Below are 6,104 nucleotides of genomic sequence, written 5' to 3'. Positions count from 1 at the left end.
CGCCAGAACGCAGACGTGGCTTTGGATCCCAGAACCACTTGGCGTCGTGGCGCTTTTCAACCAATGGGGAATCGTGCGTGCGTCACGTCGTTACATTCAAAAAGGGTTTGAACGTTCCTTCCAAATTTGAACACGTGTTAAAATTAAATTATTTTGTCAAAGTAATTTATTTGTTATGACGTGTGAGAATATAAATTAAAGACGATTCGGCCCAACATGTCTGTGTTGTATCCACGTATGAAAAGGAATAACGTAATTAGAATGAGGAGGCCATGTGGCCCATCAAACCTGCACTATATCATCCATACTCAAACTACCACTACCCCCCAGCCCTGCCAAGACCCCACGATTACATGCATACTCAAACTACCACTACCCACCAGCCCTGCCAAGACCCCACGATTACATGCATACTCAAACTACCACTACCCACCAGCCCTGCCAAGACCCCACGATTACATGCATACTCAAACTACCACTACCCACCAGCCATGCCAATATCCCACGATTACATGCATACTCAAACTACCACTACCCACCAGCCCTGCCAAGACCCCACAATGACATGCATACTCAAACTACCACTACCCACCAGCCCTGCCAAGACCCCACAATGACATGCATACTCAAACTACCACTACCCACCAGCCATGCCAATATCCCACGATTACATGCATACTCAAACTACCACTACCCACCAGCCCTGCCAAGACCCCACGATTACATGCATACTCAAACTACCACTACCCACCAGCCCTGCCAATATCCCACAATGACATGCATACTCAAACTACCACTACCCACCAGCCCTGCCAAGACCCCACGATTACATGCATACTCAAACTACCAGTACCCACCAGCCCTGCCAAGACCCCACGATTACATGCATACTCAAACTACCACTACCCACCAGCCCTGCCAATATCCCACAATGACATGCATACTCAAACTACCACTACCCACCAGCCCTGCCAATACCCCACAATTACATGCATACTCAAACTACCACTACCCACCAGCCCTGCCAATACCCCACAATTACATGCATACTCAAACTACCACTACCCACCAGCCCTGCCAATACCCCACAATTACATGCATACTCAAACTACCACTACCCACCAGCCCTGCCAATACCCCACAATTACATGCATACTCAAACTACCACTACCCACCAGCCCTGCCAATACCCCACAATTACATGCATACTCAAACTACCACTACCCACCAGCCCTGCCAATACCCCACAATTACATGCATACTCAAACTACCACTACCCACCAGCCATACCAATACCCCACAATTACATGCATACTCAAACTACCACTACCCACCAGCCCTGCCAATATCCCACAATGACATGCATACTCAAACTACCACTACCCACCAGCCCTGCCAAGACCCCACGATTACATGCATACTCAAACTACCAGTACCCACCAGCCCTGCCAAGACCCCACGATTACATGCATACTCAAACTACCACTACCCACCAGCCCTGCCAATATCCCACAATGACATGCATACTCAAACTACCACTACCCACCAGCCCTGCCAATACCCCACAATTACATGCATACTCAAACTACCACTACCCACCAGCCCTGCCAATACCCCTTTACCCCTCTATCACCAATACTTCCAGGTACCCAATTCCAATTTGAACTTAGCTACTGTTTCTGCTGCCACATTTCCAGGGAGACCATTTCATGCATTAACTACTCTCTGAGTGAAAGACCCCTACCTCCCTATCATATTACTCTCCTCTTCTTCACTCTCAGGTTATGGCTCTTGGTCCGATCACTGCCTACTGGCCTGGTTTTTGCTCAACGGTTAAGATGATCGGCTCGAGATGTTCAGGTCTTGAGTTTGAGCCCCTGTCGTTACGTTGAATTAACACCATGTGAGTTTACTGAGGCTGTCACACTTCCACGGTTGGCAAATTGAGTACTGCATCAGCGGCACACCCCAGGAAATGATGCAGCCATCATCCACAGGCTGCACACGAAGCCCTCATTATGTTAAACATCTCTATCATACCACCTCGTTATTTGCCTCCTTTATAATATATAAAGACTTCTTTCAGCGGACTCGAGCTAGGCCCAGAATCAATCTAGTAGCCCTGTGCTGAATCCTCTCCATGGCAGGTATGTCCGTCCTGATATATGGTGACCAAAACTGAACAAACTATTCCAGATGGGCCCTCACTAAACATTCCTGTACAGTGGTATAACTATGTTTGTATTTTATAATTGATCCCCCTCCGAATACAACGTAAACCCTCTTTGTTTACCTGCAGCTACCTGGCATTGTCCTGTCTGCTTAACCCCCATATCTATTACCTTGTGTCCCTGTATAGGAGAGCTGCGACATCATGTGTGGAAAAAAATCTGGTCGCGTGAATGTGACGCCATTTTGTTTCCATTTTCCGTGAATGACAACAATGTTAATCGCTTCCGTTATTTGTACATCGGACAACGCTGTATCCTTCTCGAGAATCATATGGTTATATTCTTCAAATATATTCCTAATCAAATGCCAAAAGAAGGAAATTGTGGGATAACAGAGTGAGGCGATTGGGACGGAAACCGACTTGGTCGTCATTTCTGCGCCAGGTAAGTCGAAGTGCCTTGTATGTATCTATGTTTGTTGTTTCAAACTTGATCACAAAGGTTTTTTAACTGCCTTGAGATTTTAACCTGATATTAAAAAATATCATGAATTATTCAAACTGAAATCATAGCTCCAGAAACCACAACGCTAATCATATTATGCAAACTGGGTATAAGACACGCCACACTGCACCAAACAAATGGATACAAAATGGCGTCAAAATCCCGGATGTTGGAACTCTCCGATGCAGGAACTCAAATCCACCTCTCCCATGTGTGACATGCTCCAAGATCGCCCTTTACATAATACAGGGGGACAATAAATTCATAAGCCCATTTTAATCTTGACCAACTCTATAATAAACATCTGGTTTTTTTTTCAGGTGATATGGACTCGGCTTTGAAAAATTGAACAGTCATCAAAACCAACTAAAACAACGGTGAAGCGATTTCGGAGGTTTTTTTTTTTTTTTTTTTTAATATTGGCTTTCAAGCTAATATGGCTGCCATACCACGTGACACATGACATTAAAAAAATGTGCACTCTACATAGGTATGGGTACGAGATTACATTGATGAAATTTCGTGTTGATCAGATAAGGTTTGTTTTACTATCCAAGATGGCCTCCAAACCACGTGACCTACGACGTCATCATTTTCAAACTATATGCAGCAATGTTGTTGGATGACATTTGTAAAGTTTCGCATCAATGGGGTAAGCGGTTTCTGAGATATAATTATTTAATATTTTCCTTCAATCCAATATGGCTGCCACACCACTTGACCGATGACGTTTTCGTGATCAGCTTCTGACATTTGTAAAGCCATGCCTAGAAGATGACACACGTAAAGTTTTGAGTTGATCACTTTGGTGGTTTGGGAGATGTTTTTTTTAGGGTTTTAGGTTAAATCCAAAATGGCTGAAAAACCATGTGACCTATGAGGTCATAAATTTAATATTTCAATACAAATGGGTCATAGATCATGTGCATGCAATTTCAGATTTTTAGGATAAGGCGTTCAATAAAAACATTCCTGGTTTACCACTTCACCTATGACATCATCATCATGTTTTTCTTCCCCATTGGGAGTACTTGACAATGTGGCAGGTTTCAAATTCTTCCATCCGCGAAAAAAATTGTTATTATTATTTGCGTTTACTCCAAGATGGCTGCCATGCCACGTGACCTATGATGTCACAATTATAAAAACATTCTACATGGGTGTCACTCCTATCCTAAAAGTTTCGTTTCAATCGGATGTGGTCGTTGAGAAAAACGAGGTTTATTACAGACGGACGGACAGACGGACAACCCGAAAACATAATGCCTCTGGCCACCTTCGTATAAAAATATGAGGCATAAAAATGGACAAATGGAGCGTGGAACACAGGAGCCGCCATTGTGGAGCTTGATTTTGCCAATCACTATTACAATTGTTCAAAGACAGTTTCGGGTAAAGTTTGGTTCGCGAACATGTCTGATGCGGCATTCAATATTGCGTTATGCTGAAGCACACCGGAGAGACGACCGACAGTGCAGTAGATGCAAGATGGCCAGGGCGAAGGAATTCAGTAAGAACTGAAGGAACAATTGAAAGAGTGAGAGAAGCAATCCTGCAGGGCCCAAATAATCTGGCAAGATTGAAGTCTGAAGCTATGCGTACAATTGTGAGGAAGGATCTTGGTCTATATCCGGAAAAAATCCAAATGTCACGGCAGTAGAAAACCAACAGACAATCCACGATGAAAAACAGTGCATTCAGAAAGTATTCAGACCCCTTCACTTTTTTCACATTTTGTTATGTTGCAGCCTTATGCTGAAATCGTTTAAATTCATTTTTTCCCTCATCAATTTACACTCAATACCCCATAAGGACAAAGAGAAAACAGGATTTTAGAAAGTTTTGTAAATTTATTAAAAAGAAAAAACTGAAATATCACATTGACATAAGTATTCATACCCTTTGCTATGACACTTGAAATTTAGCTCAGGTACCTCCCATTTCTCTTGATCATCTTTGAGATGTTTCTACACCTTGATTGGAGTCCACTGTGGTAAATTCAATTGATTGGACATGATTTGGAAAGGCACACACCTGTCTATATAAGGTCTCACAGCTGACAAAGCATATCAGAGCAAAAACCAAGCAATGAGGTCGAAGGAACTGCCTGCAGAGCTCAGAGACAGGATTGTGTCGAGGCACAGATCTGGGGAAGCCTACAAAAAATCTCTGCTGCATTGAAGGTTCCCAAGAGCACAATGGCCTCCATAATTCTTAAATGGAAGAAGTTTGGAACAACCAGGACTCTTCCTAGAGCTGACCGCGCGGCCAAACTGAGCAATACGGGGAGAATGGCCTTGGTAAGAGAGGTGACCAAGAACCCGATGGTCACTCTGGCTGAGCTCCAGAGATCCTGTGTGGGGATGGGAGAAACTTCCAGAAGGACAACCATCACTGCAACACCCCACCGATCTGGGCTTTATGGCAGAGTGGCCAGACGGAAGCCTCTCCTCAGTGAACGACACATGAAAGCCCGCTTGTAGTTTGCAAAAAAGCACCTGAAGGACTCTCAGACTGTGAGAAACAAGATTCTGTGGTCTGATGAAACCAAGATTGAACTGTTTGGCTTCCAACTGGCCACTCTGCCTGGCTTGCTATCAGTGCCACTCCTCCACTCCTCCACTCTGCCTGGCTAGATATCCTCCCACTCACAACCGCTCTGTCCTTCCTATCACTAATCCTGTTTCCAATCCAGTTAGCTACCTGACCAGACACTCGACCAGCCCTAGCCTCGTCTAACGAGCAGCCCTCGCCTCGGCTAACGAGCAGCCCTCGCCTCGGCTAACGAGCAGCCCTCGCCTCGGCTAACGAGCAGCCCTCGCCTCGGCTAACGAGCAGCCCTCGCCTCGGCTAACGAGCAGCCCTCACCTCGGCTAACGAGCAGCCCTCGCCTCGGCTAACGAGCAGCCCTCGCCTGGGCTAATGCCAAGCTAGCTCTCACCTCAGCGAACAAACAGCCCTCATTTCGGCTAACAAACAGCCCTCACCTCGGTTAGCAACAAGCCCACAACAAAGCATGGCCTGGGTGGTAAAAATGACCATCTCTGGAATGTGTATGGCCCTGACGTGGCAAATGGCCCACTTGCCGCATTCCAAAAGCAAGAAGCACTGAGCAATCCAACCCTCGCAACTACAATCGATAAATTTACCTGTGTGACATATTGGGCATCAAAGTACAGGGTGTCTCAAAATAGATGGAACCCATTAACATGATAATAATTTATTACTCAGACAAGAAACTCCAAAAAAGATTACATTTCCTGGAAGCTGATATGATAACAATTTAAAAAAACTGAAGATTTGAGGTCTCTAGCTCAAAGGATACATTTATTAGAGCACATGTTCCAAATGACCGCCTTTGCGCCTGAGACACACTTGAAGCCGACGAGCGAAGTTGTCAATCACCCTGACACACTCTTCCTTCCTGAT

This window comes from Myxine glutinosa, chromosome 5, assembly GCF_964187855.1.
Source record: "Myxine glutinosa chromosome 5, kmMyxGlut1.1, whole genome shotgun sequence".
NCBI classification, from domain to species: domain Eukaryota; kingdom Metazoa; phylum Chordata; class Myxini; order Myxiniformes; family Myxinidae; genus Myxine; species Myxine glutinosa.
The sequence above is the reverse complement of the archived record's forward strand: the minus strand, read 5'-3'. Positions refer to the sequence as shown.